The sequence below is a fragment of the Sapajus apella genome, unplaced genomic scaffold (assembly GCF_009761245.1).
Source record: "Sapajus apella isolate SASKATOON/1434 unplaced genomic scaffold, GSC_monkey_1.0 scaffold73, whole genome shotgun sequence".
Classification (NCBI taxonomy): domain Eukaryota; kingdom Metazoa; phylum Chordata; class Mammalia; order Primates; family Cebidae; genus Sapajus; species Sapajus apella.
Genome location: NW_022437013.1, coordinates 4,594,002 through 4,608,193, shown reverse-complemented (window position 1 = coordinate 4,608,193; position 14,192 = coordinate 4,594,002). Strand labels below are relative to the sequence as shown.

Sequence of the window (14,192 nt, the reverse complement as noted above, 5' to 3'; positions counted from 1 at the left end):
CTTCCTTCAGGTCTGAAAGCTTTAAAGTCTATTCATTTTCCCTTTAATATCACTTTGGCTAATCCTGTAAGTTTTGATATGTAGTATTTTCATAATCTTTCAGTTCTAAGTACTCAGTTCCAAATCTAATGTTCATTATGATTTTTACCCCTAAATTTTATAATATTGTTTTAAATTGCCATAAATGGAATTTTTGTAGTCATATATTTAGACTGATTTATAAGTTAATTGTAATTAGAGAATGTGGTGTGATATGTTATCAGTCTTTGAAATTTGTTTAAGCTAACTTTTAAAAAATTTTACATATGTTCCAGATATGCTTGAAAATTGTGTATATATGTCTATTATCCTAGCTTGTTAATGATGCTGTTCAAATCTTTTATATCTTCACCAATATTTTTTACATTTATATATTACAAGTATTTACTTTTCATTAAAACAGCTAGTGTTCTTGTAGTATTGCCCATAGAATTAGTTTCATTCAAAAATTTTTTTTTATTTTTCTTTTTTTGTCTACTTTTTTCTTTTCTTTCTTTCTTTCTTTTTTTTTTTTAATTATCCTTTAAGTTCTGGAGTACCAATATTTTTATGCTTGATTCATCAGTTATTAAGAAAGATGTGTTAAAATCTCCCAATGTGATACAGAGTTTACTAATTTCTCCTTGCTGATTTGTCAAATTTTGTTAAAAAATTGTTTTGAGAGTCTTCAACTAAATTGAGGGTCTGGTGCCACAGTGGCTAGCAGCCCTGCTACAGAGGGAAGTGAAGAAGAGCTGGACGTGGGTGTTTACAGCATGCCTTTCAGGGGATACTTTTTGAACCTGGTGGAAGACCTAATGCCTAACTGTTCAACCTGTGAACAGGGGGTCCCTCACTGGGAAACTTGTTTATACTGGCAGATGCACCTATGGCTATTGTCTGACCTGTGTCCAGTTTTTGCCTGCCTGACCATCGCTTTGGTGCTGGGAGCACAACCTTGTGTTCCGCCAGGAATTCCAGGGAAAACTCACCCAGGGGTTGATTCTGAGGCAACATAAAATTATAAGCAATCATTATAATATATTAATAGGAGATTACACATTTAGAATTTCTATATTTTACTGGTTGATTTACTTTTTCCTTTATGAAATTATTCTCTCATTATCCTTTCACCTTAATTTTTATAATCTGATATTAAAATAGCTATTTCAGCTTTCTTTTGGTTAGTTTTTGCCTCGTAGTAATTTTTTTGATTCTTTGACATTCAGTCTTTCTGTGTCCTTACATTGAAATATAAATGAAGGTATTTATCTTATAAATAATATACAACTGGATGTTTGCTATAGTTTGGATTACGATGTATTTGCCCTCTAAATCTCGTGTTAAAACTTAATCCCCAGTGTGTCAGTGTTGGGAGGTGGGACCTAGTGGGAGGTTTTTAGGTTATAGGGGCAAATCCCTCATGAATCCTGGTAATTACTGAGCTCTCACTCCATTAGTTCCCATGGGAGCTAGTTCTTTAAAAGAACCTGGCATCTCCATCGCACTTCTCTCTCTTGCTTTCTATCTCTCATCGTGCAATCCCTGCACATGTCAGCTTCCTTTTGTCTTCTGCCATGAGTGGAAGCAGCCAGAGGCCCTCACCAGACAGAGACTGGTGCCATGCTATTTGTACAGCCTGAAGAACTTTGAGCCAAACAAAACTCTTCTTTGTAAATTGTCCAGTCTCAGGCATTCATTTACAGCAGCACAAAGACAGACTAAGACAAAAAACTGGTACCGAGAATGAGATGTTATTATAAAAATATCTAAAAATGTAGAAGCAGCTTTAGAGCTGGGTAATAGGCAGAGGTTGGCAGAGCTTGGAGGGCTCAGAATGAAGATAGGAAGGTAAGGGAAAGTTTGGGACTTCTTAGAGATTGTTTAATTGATTGTGAACAAAATGTTGATAGAAATATATGCAGTAGGCTGGGAGCAGTGACACACATCTGTAATCTCAGCACTTTGGGAGGCTGAGGGGAGGATTGCTTGAGGCCAGGAGTTCTAGACCAGCCTGGTCAATATAGCAAAACCTTGTATCACAAAAAAATAAAAATAAAAAATTAGCTGGGCATGCCTGTAGTCCCACCTAATTTAGAGACTGAGGTGGAAGGATTGCTTGAGCCCAGAAGTTCAAGGCTTCAGTGAGCCATGATGGCTCCACTACACACAGCCTGGGCGACAGAGTGAAACCCTATCTCTAAAAAAAAAAAAAAAAAAAAAAAAAAAAAAAAAAAAAGAAAGAAAAGAAAAAGAAAGAAACACATAGTAAAGGCCATGCAGAGGAGGTCTCAGATGGAAAGAAGATTTATTGGGAATTGGTACAAAAACCACCCTTTTATACTATAGCAAATAACTTGGCTGTATTGTGTCCATGACCTAGGGCTTCTTGGAAGATCATACTTAAGAATGATGATCTAGGGTTTCTGGTAGTAGAAATTTCTAAACAGCAAGGAATTCAAGAAGTAGTGTGGCTGTTTTAAATAACTTACAATCAGATGTGGTAGCAAAATAATATCCTAAAGGTGGAATTAATAATTAACAGGGAAGCAGGGCATAAAAATATGGAAAATTTACAGCCTGGCTATGTGTTAGAGAAGAACAGGGATTTTTAAGTAGAGAAATCCACTTAAAAGGGTACTATGGGCAACAACTAACTAGAGAGATTAGCACAGATAAAATAAAGTTGGATGCTAATAGTTGGAACAATGGAAAAAGGGCCCCAAAAGATTTCAGAAATATTTGAAGCCTCTCCTTCCATCACAGGCCAAGAGGCCTAAAGGGAAAGAATGGTTTCAGGGAATAGGCTACGAGTGCTACTCCCCTGCATCCCCATCCCTCCAGCTCCAGTCAAGACTCAAAGAGTCCCAGGTACTGCTTGGGGCATGATTCTGGAGGGTGCAAGATATAAGCCTTGGCAGCATCTACGTGGTGCTAGGTCTGCAGGTGCACAGAATGCTAGAGCCATGGAGGCTTGGCAGCTTCCACCTAGATTTTAAAGGATGTATTAGAAAGCCTGGTAGTGCAGGCAAGAACCTATTGCAGGGACAGAGTCGTCACAGAGAGTATCTACCAGGGCAGTGCCCAGTGGAGCTGTAGGAACAGGGCTGCTGCCCTCCAGACCTCAGAATTATAGAGCCACAAGTAGTGAATCATTCTAGCCTGGAAAAGTTTCAAGTACCAGATCCCAACCCATGAGAGCAACCATGTGGGCTATGCCCAGCAAAACTATAGGGGCAGGGCTGCTTAAGTGTCAAAGGTGATTATTTTGGAGCTATAAGATTTATGTCTGCCATGCTGAGTTTCATACTTGCATGGAGTCTGTTATTTCTTTTGGCCAATTTCTTCCTTTTGGAAAGGCAGTGTTTACCCAATGTCTGTTTGACCATTGTATCTTGAAAGTAAATCATTTGTTTTTGATTTTACAAGCTCACAGCTATAAGAAACTTACTTTGAGTCTCAGATGAGACTTTGGGCTTTGGGCTTTTTAGTTGGTGCTGAAACAAGTTAAGACTATTATGATGGTAGGATTGTATTTTGTATGTTAGAAGGACGTGAGATTTGGTGGGGGCAAGGTTGGAAAGCTATAGTTTGGATATGACATGTTTGTCCCCTCTAAATCACATGTTAAAATTTAATTCCCAGTGTAACAGTGTTGGGTCTAGTGGGAGGTGTTTGGGTCATGGGGGTGGATCCCTCATGAATGGCTTGGTGCCATCCTCGCAGTAATAAGTGAGTTTTCACTCTATTAGTTCTTGTCAGAGCTGGTACTTAAAAAGAACCTGGCATCTCCCCTCACTCACCATGTGATCTTTGCACACACCTGCTCCTGTCATGTGTGGAAGCAGCTGGAGGCCCTCACCAGAATCAGGTGCTGGCACCTTGCTTCCTGTACATCTTGGAAAATTGTGAGCCACATAAACTGATTTTTTAAAAAAATTACCCAGCCTTGGGTATTACCTTATAACAAAATGAAAATTGACTAAAACAATGTTGTTCTTTTATTGGCTCTGATAATCCTTGACATTTTAATTGATGTATTTAGTCCATTTAGATGTATAGCAATTACTAATCTATTTGGATGTATTCCTGCCTCCTTCATATGTGTTTTTTATTTGTCCCATTTTCTGTTTTGTTTTCCTCTTATTTTCTTGACTTTTTTTTGAATTAAGCTTTGTTTCACTTTTTATTCAATTTTCCCTCTACTTATTTCAAAGTTACATATTTTATGTGTATGTTTTGTTGATTACTCTTGTTATTTTAACATGAATACTTTAGAAAGTCTAAAATTGATTGTATTCCATTTTCTTCATAATTTAACTTTCAAAGGGACCAACTTATACCACCCGCAGTCACCATGTATCACCTCCAACATATAAATCTGAAAACCATGGGTTATGTAGCACTCTTCCCACAAGGCTTCAACTTTTTGCGGTTTGCAGAGAGACATGTGCTTAGAAATTATTACCCCATTTTGTAGATCAAGAAATTGGGTCCTGAAACAATCAAAGGACTTGTCTGTAAAAATAAATCATCTAATCAAAAGGGGAAAACAGGGCTTTAAATTATTTTTCCAATTGAGAAATTCAGGAGATTGCCCGGGGAAACTTTTTTTCCACATTTTTCTTTTTTACAATTTCAATATACATTGAAGTTCTCCAGGAAAGTTATACTAATTTACACAGAGAAGTACTCATGATCAACAGAATTCTGAGTTTTTTCCAGTACTTAGAGAACAGGAACCATGTCTTTTTTCACATTTGTGTTATGGAACATTTCAAACATGTATAGAAGTAGAGAGACTAGTTAATAAATTTTGTGGGAATTTTCTAATCCCAAATAACTGTCAACAGCTTAGACAGAAAACATGAAGATAAAACAAAGCAAAGCAAATTTAAATAGAGTTGGGTTTTTTATTTCATTTTTTAAAGATCAGATTATTTAAAATCCTTTCTGTGTTTTGATATTACAATAAAGCCTTAATTAGTAGGAGTCCAAAAAACTGGAAACTTTCACTGACTAGAGTCTTTTCTTGTTCTCTCTGTTTTGAATAAAGGTTTATCATAATCTACTCATAACAGGGATTCATTCTAAAATTTAAGATTCAAGAAGTGATCTAGACTCTGTCTACCCTCAGTTTACTCTCATGTCTCTAATATTATTTCCAATTATAGCTGCTTAGCATAACAAAGACCATCCTTTATGTCAATCTTGCTTAAAGTGGCTTCAGGATGAAGCTACTAGGAAAAAAATAACTTGTGAGGAGAACGCCAAAAGAAGCAAAAAGAGGACTGCACCTTCCTTCCTCACTTCTGTTCTTGTTTTCATGTAATTCCTATATACCTGAAAAAATGTCTCAAATATCAGTTTCTAAGCAATTGTTCCTAGCTTTCTTCCTGGCCAATGGAGCAGCACAGTGTGGTGGAAAAAGCTCTGTGCTTGTAGTTCAAGTCATGGCTCTCTTCTTTGGAGCTATGTGCTCTTGGGAAAGTCACTTAACTTTTCTGAGCCTATGTTTAATCATTTGCAAAACAAAGGGGTTGGATTGGAGTAACTGATGCCTCTAAATGTTCTCCATTTCTGTTGTGTCATGAATTATAATTCCCAAAGTCTGGTTTTTGGAGAGTCTCATACCAAATATAATTCGAGGACACTCAAAGCATTTCGATCACCCACATGCCTGAACTTCTATCATTAGTGATCCATTCATTTTGTTGAGTTTAGCCTTGTCTCCTCCTGTTAGTCTTTCTTTTCAGAAGAAAAGCATGTAAAGGCACTTCTTTGTGAATGCATTACTCACATTGCTCTTTCCCTGGCTTAGAAAGTAGAGATTTTGATGTCCAGAAGTTAGAAGTGGGAAGGAAAGGGTGCAACACAGAGACTGGAAAGGTATCAGAAACAGATTTCACCTCCTTCACAATTTTTCTGCAGCTTGGCTCTGAGCATTGTTATGACTCAACCTCTCTGTGCTTGGCAAGGCTCAAACAAGACTAGATCCTATTTGGTAGCAGATTGGAACAGGGAGTCCCTGGCTGAGTATCAGATTCAGGTACTTTTGATAGATTCTGAATGGAGTTCTTTATTAGGTATTTTGATCAACCGGCATTTGTTTAAAAGAACCAAAACACCCCTTTAAGTAAAAAATGTACATTGTTGCAGAGCCATCAACAGGCATATCCTCCCATTCAATCACAGTAACGAGTGGCAAGAATGTGGGTCACAATCTATCACCCAATCCTGTGTCGTCTCTTCATCATCCTGTTCTGGTCCTGTTCTCTTCTAAGTTCCATGTTGGTGCTCAATATTGTAGAAAATCTCTCATCTTTACTTTATCATACATAACTTCTGTCACCAGCATTTTATCTCTCCTATCCTGGAGAAAAACTGTCTCTTCCTCTGCATTCCCTCAGTGTTGGGATACTATTGGCAATAAATCATTTCTGCCTTTAATGGAGAAAGATTCATTAATGAAGTTGTTGTTTTACTTTTGTCTAATAATAAAATTTATTGTTTAATTGAGCCTTGCTGTATCTCAAGCGCTTGCATCACTCCATTTCGTTCTCACATCTCTACCCCCATTTTACAGAGGAAGCCATTGTTATTGGGTCATCTTCCAAGGTTTTCCAGCTACGGCTGTCTGTATCCAGAGTCTAGCTTTTGCCCACTGCACTAACCTGCCTCTCTTGTTTGATATCCACATGCTTGGGACTGCCCAGGCTGGTGTGTAGAAGATAGGTTTCCTCACTGGGTGGCAAACAATGATTCATTCTCATGACTTAGAGGAGGCAGATCTAGCTTGTGGGGGAATCATTTATAAGCTTATCACCCTGGGAAATTCAGACTCTTTTCTTATTGTCCTTTCTGCAACTTGATTTCAATTTTTTCTTGCAGTAGCTGGTAGCAGAATCAAAGTAATACTTACGTGTGCTGGTTGGGGTCTGAGGCTTAAAAGTGGCTAATTCTTTTTTGTCTACTGATTTATGGATTGCATCTGAATAAATCGATTTAACTGAAAATATTTTTAAGTCTTCTTTTAGTTAGTAATTTCAACTTCCTTCACTAAACCATTACTTCCAACAAAAAGATAAATAGATGAATCTGAAGTTTTTTTCCAAGATATAATTTTAAAAAGGAGCTTTGGCCTGGGAATCCAAAGGCCTGGATCACTTCTGGATCTGCCACTTATTAGCATGTAATTTTAGGCACATCCACTTAATCTTGCTTTACTCTAGCTTCTTATCTGTACCATAGGAATAATGATATCTTCCATGCCTAATTTACAGAGATGCTATGGTAGGGAAGTTGTTATTAGAAAGCTCTTTGTAAATCTGAAAGTGCTCAACAAGCATAAAACATTAGGCAAGATGAAGCAAAATGCTATGCTGAAAAGATCAAGAGTAGGAAGGAGATTTTCATCAGGGCTCCAAACACCAATAATTGAATCATGGGGGAAGTTTTTGTCCCTGCCAATGGACCTGCACCCCTAAAATGTTAGCTTTTGGGGTACAGGTCCAAACTGGATCTCCAACTAGATCTGTGATGACCTTCAACACTCTGATCTCCAGTAAACCAGTCTTAGTCTTCATCTAAACTGAGTACCCCACTTCTAGAGGAAAAATGGTAAGAGCATTAGGTGACCCACCCCTTGACACCAGTGAAGCCAGGGACCTGAATAATGTTGATTGGGTAAACTGACTAAAAAGTACAGAATTTACTTTATGCCACTTGGTTACAGGGACCGAGATATTGCAATGGAAAGAAATACAGGAGAAAGGGTAGAATGTAAATTCCGTATGAAGTTATAGGCACTCCAACTTGTAAATGTCAATCCCAGTGAGAACAGAAATTGTCTTCTGACTAGTCCAGACAGTGCCTAGCACAGCATGAGTGCTCACTCAATACAATGTGACGGTGATGGTAACTGTCCTTGGTGTCTTTCTTTTCTCCTTGGCTATAGGGTTTCCAGAGATAGGTTTGGACGCAAGCTACCAGTGCCTAGAAAGAAGATTGAAGGAAGGGGTACGGGCACCTTCTCCTCGCCCTCGCTTCCCCCAGCCCCCATTCCCCAGACCCGCACAGTCGGGCTTGAGAGACTGGAAGGGTTTCACTTCCGCCTGGCTGCAGGAACCACAAGTTCCCAGTCTAGGTCGTAATTGGAATAATCACAGTCAAAATACACCCAGATGCTCTCACACACCCAGACGCGCGCGCATCCCTGAGCCACGGGGCGCACGTGAGCCCGCACCCCGCGCACCCAGCCCTGCCTCTCGCCAGAGCATCCTCAGCAGCTGCCACCAACGCAGACGCAGCCTCCTTCTCCTCTTCCTCCTCCTCCTACCTCCGCCGCCGCCGCCACTGCCGCTGCAGCTGTGATCTATCCCCTCTCGTCCTCCTTGCTCCCCCAGTTCCTGCTCTTCCTCCCATCCCCTGCTTCTGCCCAGCGGCGAAGGGCAAAACCCTCGGCTGCGGGTCTTCCTCGCTCTGACCAAGAAGAGGCTGGAACAGGTCTGTGCAGGGGGGGGCGCTTTGTTGCGGGCTGCTGGAGCTCTTGTGGCTCCAACAGCCGCTGGGAGGGCATGGGGTGGGCGAAAGGGTAGATTATTTCTCAGTTTTCAGTCTTGCTGTATGAATAGATGGAGGGCGAAAGCTGGTTCCCTTTGCCAATTCGCCGTCCTTTTTGGTTCATGGCGAGAGAGCACTGAAGCTGCCCGGACTCCTGCCCCCGCCCACCTCTAAAGCTCTCTTTCTTTGCGTCCCCACTCCTGCATCCACTTCCCCGGGCTGAGCTTTCTCTTGTTCAGGGAGCTCAGGGATGGGGGCGGGGAGAGATGGATGGAGATGATCCAGCGGGGCACCTGGGTGCCTGGGGCTTTGTTATATACAACAAAACCAGTCCTCATCAGCTTCCAGCTCCAGGCTAGGCTGCTGTCCGTCTGCAATGTGGGCTGTGGGTCGGGCCGATTAGGGAAGTGAGAGAATGTGAGAGGGCACTCCCTGTATGCACACAGGAATGCAGTGGTGTGTGTCGTGGAGATGGTGTGGATTTTGTGTGGAATTCAGTGAGTGCGAGTCGGAGTGGTGTGCGTGTGTGTGTCTGCGCCATGGGGCTGGGCTACTCTTGGCATTACATGTCCTTGGGTCTCATCCCATGCCAAGCCAGACTGCAGCAACACGCAGGTGGATCAGGTCCAACCTGTTCTGCCCACATTTGAAGGATAACGATGGTTTCACAGTGATGGAAATCCCCCCAGCTGGGACTTTTGCTTATGACTTTCTGGATGCAGAATTTCGAGCCAGGTTGACCAAGCCCTACTGGATATCGTTATTGTTCTCCCAAAGATGCCCAACTTTCTTAGCAGGTTTTCCTCTTTCAGCCAATGAAGACCCAAAGCTCTTACAGTGATCGCTGCAGTGCCTTCCCACACCCATTTTAATTAGTGGATTCTAATATCTTCAGGTCTTGCATACTACAGTGAAGTTAGTGCTGTGCTAGGATGTAGTTCTATGTTTGAACTAAAGAACAAACTAAATAAACCTATGTATTAGTCATGAATTTGATAAAGAGGTGGTTTTTTTTTTCTTTCTTGAATGACAAGGTATGAACTAGTATGGCCATTTTTTTAATCAAAGAAAGAAGAGACCAATAAAAATGAACAAAACTGCTAAACCTTCTCTTTGACATTTTCATTTGCGGTTTTAATAAAGCACTGTTTTTCAGGGTCCAAAAATATACAGTTAAAGATACTGATTAATCAAACACTGGACATTTTTTGCATACCTGCTGTGTGTTAGTAATGTTAAGTATTGAAAATATAGAAACGAATAAAACATCATCTAAGCTCACAGGGAGTGCACAGTCTGGTAGGCAAGATAGAGTGTGTAAACAGACAATTAGAACAGAGTACGACCAGGGGCAGCAGGGTATTGTGGGAGCACGAGGGAGTTATGCTTGGTTGGGGATGGCAGTTATGATCAAGAAAGGCTTCATGGGCAAGGTGACATTTCAGTTGAGTCTTAAAGAACTAATTCACCAGGTTGCTAAGTGGAAAATGGTATCCCAAGTTGAAAGAATGGCATGTACGCAAGTAGAGAGGTCATAGTTAAGTGAGACTGCAGGGAGTCCTTAGAGGTATGACTGCCAAATTCTCAACAAACTTAGAATGGGTCTCTCTGGTTTGGAATGATGATTGGTGGCCCATCCCCCCCCCAAAAAAAGCCGGTATTGGAGATTGATAAAGATCACAACACCTCTCTATCTTAAGAAACATCTGCTCATTTATTAATATTAGTGTGTTTTGCTTTAAGCAAATCTGATATATGTAAATGTGAGATTGCAAGGCAAATGAACTAAATGGACAATATTTACATTGCAGAATTTGCTGCTTTACAAATGGATTCATAATCAGATTATGTTAATTAACAGTGCCTCTCTGACCTTTACGGTGATTTCTTTGAACCAAAAATCCATTAACGGAATTTTTTCCAATAGTCAATGAATGGATAAAGACCGATACACCTGCATTACATTTACTTTTTGTGCAAAAATTTACCAACTTCAATGCAGGAATTTCCTCTCATTCTGTGGATGTTTAATAAATACTAAAATAAAATATGAAACTGCTAGTAATGAATGTTAAACCCATTGGCTGTAATCTTTTCTGATTCAAATTGTATATAAAATAAAAGTTAACCTGAACGGGACCTTGAGGGATTTTTACATTTTAGGTACTTTTAGTAGTGTCACTGGTAATTAATAATGGCACAAGATTTCTGTGCTGTATGTTAGTTTTAAAATGGATATATAATAATGACTGCTCTAATATTCATGCAATTAATCCAGAACAGGGGCACATTCTGAGTCTCTTGTTTTGTTGTGTTGGTGCTGATTGAATTCATAGGCTGATAAATGGCACTGGGAGTGAGACTAAGAGACTGATTATTTCTACTGGAAGTGCCTGGTGGGCACAAAATTCTGCTAGTTAAGAGTGTGGGTTTTGAAAACATGGTTCAGCATCCGGAGCACCTCTCCTCTTAAACGAAGACCAAAAATAGCCCTGGGTTTTATTTGAAAGGAATGCCAGAAGTGGATGAGCTTGAATCGACTTGTTTCCTAGTCTGGACAATGCCTTGCTGCAGAGGAGTTGATGGCCTAGGGTACTTTGGGCACATAAAGGTCCTTTGTTCACTGGCTGCCAATATCAGAAGGTATCAGACAATATCTCTAAGATACATTCTCCAAAGCTTGGGCAGGAATGGAATTGATCTGTCAGCTGTGTTGATGCTCAGATCTGTCTAGTTACTAGACCAGTGTTTTTTGATGTAGGTTCCAAGGAAGACTAATTCCATAGAATGTTAGTAGGTCACACCACCCTCACCCAACACACACACAAACACACAGTTTTGTGGTCAAGTTAAGTTTTGGAAATTCTTATTTAAACATAAACAGATTTGTTTACTGCAGGGCTTCTAAAAGTCTTTACTAGGCTAATGAATATTGTGACTCTCCAGAAGTATAAAATACTCAGCATTTCTCAGATGGAATTGCCCACAGAGCCTGGTGTTCCAACAAGCATTTGGCTCTACTGGTGTTGAGAGAAACATTCTTTGGGCAAGAGCATTCTCTGCTGAGTTCTGAGTTCAGAAGCTGTAGGCATCTTGCTGAGCAAGCTTGGATGACTCGCTTTACCCCTCCAGGCTTTCCTTCCTTCCCCACTCTGTAAAATGAGGCGGATAATAATCATCACTCTCACTGAATGTGATGGTGTGATGACAACTAAGATAATCACTCTGTAAGTATTTTGAGCTGCTTAGAAGAAAGGCTCTATGTAAACTCAAGGTTATTATTATGAAAGAGAAGTGAAGAATTAAGGCAATTATCCTGATAATTCAGGCCCAAATTCTGTCTTTCTGCTGACTTATTGGGCAGACTGCCCCATTTCTCTGCTCTGCTTTGACTGCAGAGACCTATCCTCATTCAACCTTGGCTGACTCAGTTCTCTGGGTTTATTTCCTTTGACATTCTGAAAATTTCGGCATGGCCTTTAATTTTCTGGTCCAGAGGTATCATCAGTACAGCCTTCAGAAAAAGTCCATCAGTCTGAACATACACTGCTGACTAGAGAACCCTGGAGTTAGGAATTAAGTTTAGTTGGAAAGTTGCTTTTATCCTTCAGAAAAATGGTCTTTCAGAAGTCGTTGTAAAGGGCCATGTTGGAAGCTAGCTGGTGCAGGGTTTCTCTTCAGTGGCCCCAACACCCAATCTGGGCTGGAGTCCTATTTACAGGAGATGCTTCTTGAACAACAGTTTTAAGGGGGCCCATTTTGTCAATGGGAAGCTGAGGCCGTCTTTAAGGAAATTTAAAGGTAAAGGAAATAGAATTCATGTGACTATTGACCCTTCTTGGATCCCTTGACTGTTATTAATTCCCAGAACTTTTTTTTTTCTTTACCAACTGCCTTGAAAGGAGAATGGAGCTCTTGAGACTTAATGGTTGATAATCATTGCAAACTGGGTTTGGGGTAGAGACTGATGTCAAGACATTGATGTTACTGGTTCTAGAGTGCTCTATACTCAAATTAGCTCTTCTCTGCATGAAAGCAGCAAGCTTCAGTTGCAATTGGAAGAATTTCTGTTAGCCACAAGAAAGAACTATGTGACTTTAAGACTGTGTGATATGATACTGTAAAGCCAGAGTGAAGTTATTCTTTGTTCTGGAGAGCGTAGCGGAGATGCTTGTTCAGTAGAGGACATTCATAGAATGGTAGAGCTACACATGCCTATGGAAGTTCCTCTGTTGTAAACCTTCTGTTTGGATGTGGAAAATGAGGATGGAAGAAGTGAAATGAGTTGCCCAAGGTCACACAGCTACCACATGACAGAACACAAGTTATTCTAAGAGCTGAAACTCAGATCTTCTGCCTCCTAGTGTTTTTCTATTTGACTTAGCTATCTCCTTGGGTAGTTCAGTGGAGTGAGGGTTGGCTCATTTGGTGGGACTTGGAGGTCATGTCCAGTTCTGAGCAGTGTGGGCTCTCACATGGCAGTTTTAGTGGAGGGATAGGTTTCTGGTGAAGCCCTAAAAGACCATGTTTCTCTCTTTCCCTCTTCATTTCTCTTGAGTGTATAGTTGTCTGATTCACCAAGCCAAGCATCCAGTTGTTAACCTGAGGACTGGCTGGTCTGCCCAAGATTCATGGTGGATGAGTTGATCATCCTAATCCTTTTTACCTTGGTGATTGATTAATAATCATTTTTGTGTGCCAAGGATCACCTTGAAAGTCATAAAAGCTACTGATGCACTCCCCAGAGAAGGCCTCTCATCCACAGACATGTGCATGTAATTTCAGGGTCTTGTAGGTCCAGAGCTCCTGCTCTGCTTGCTATTGGTATTGGTACACAGCCTAGGGTCACTGGTAGAAGCTCCCTAAATATGAAAGATTCCCAGAGGTGGAATTGTTAATCTTAACTAGGAGGGAAATGGACATGCTGGGATGAGCTTTATGCCAAATAGACAGGGAAAAGGGACTAAAGTAGAATTTCTTATGGATAAAAGAATGGAATTGAATCCTGAATTTCAGATAAAAATAGAAAAGGACTTGAAATGAGCTAGCCATGCCCCCTTCCTTCAACCTTATGAAAGAAAGTGGGGAAGTTAGATAGGAAGACTGGTGGGAAATTTGGGAGGACTGGGGAAGGGGTCAGTCCAAAAAGGGTGGCAATCATGCCATAGTTAAATGAAATGAAAACTCTTCCCAAAGGATGATACAACTCTTTCACTTCTCTCCAGCTTTCTTACTCTAGTGAAACCTCTAAACACCAAAAACTGAGGGCTTTGGGTTTTAGAAGTTGTCTTAGATTATGGAACACTGTGTTCTTGAAAAGGACACATTTAAAGGCTGGGACTTGGGGCTGGACATTGTGGGGGAGTGCCAAAGCATGTCTTGCTTCTTGTTTACAAAAGCATTTTTATTATCAAAAGAACACATCTCATTCTTGCTTATAAAAATAGAGATATGATGTAGAATGTTCCTTGACTCTCCAACACTGATCCCCCACCATGTTCACAGGTTGGTATGTATCACATTGTGCATGTTTTTATGAATATTCATATATATATTCGTGTACATAAAATAATCAAAGATGTGACTGTGCTGTTCTACAGAATGCTTTTTAC

At 40.4% G+C, this 14,192-nt stretch overlaps 1 protein-coding gene across 2 annotated transcripts in view; it reads left to right on the top strand.

Moving 5' to 3' along the window:
• The first annotated feature begins 8,133 nt into the window (after nucleotides 1-8,133).
• PAK3 (p21 (RAC1) activated kinase 3) overlaps nucleotides 8,134-14,192 on the top strand; it is a 287,181-nt gene continuing 281,122 nt past the window's right edge. For both annotated transcript variants that reach the window (XM_032250843.1, XM_032250833.1), the window contains exon 1: nucleotides 8,134-8,523. The gene's annotated coding sequence lies outside the window, so the exon portion shown is untranslated. The remainder of the gene's footprint in view (nucleotides 8,524-14,192) is intronic.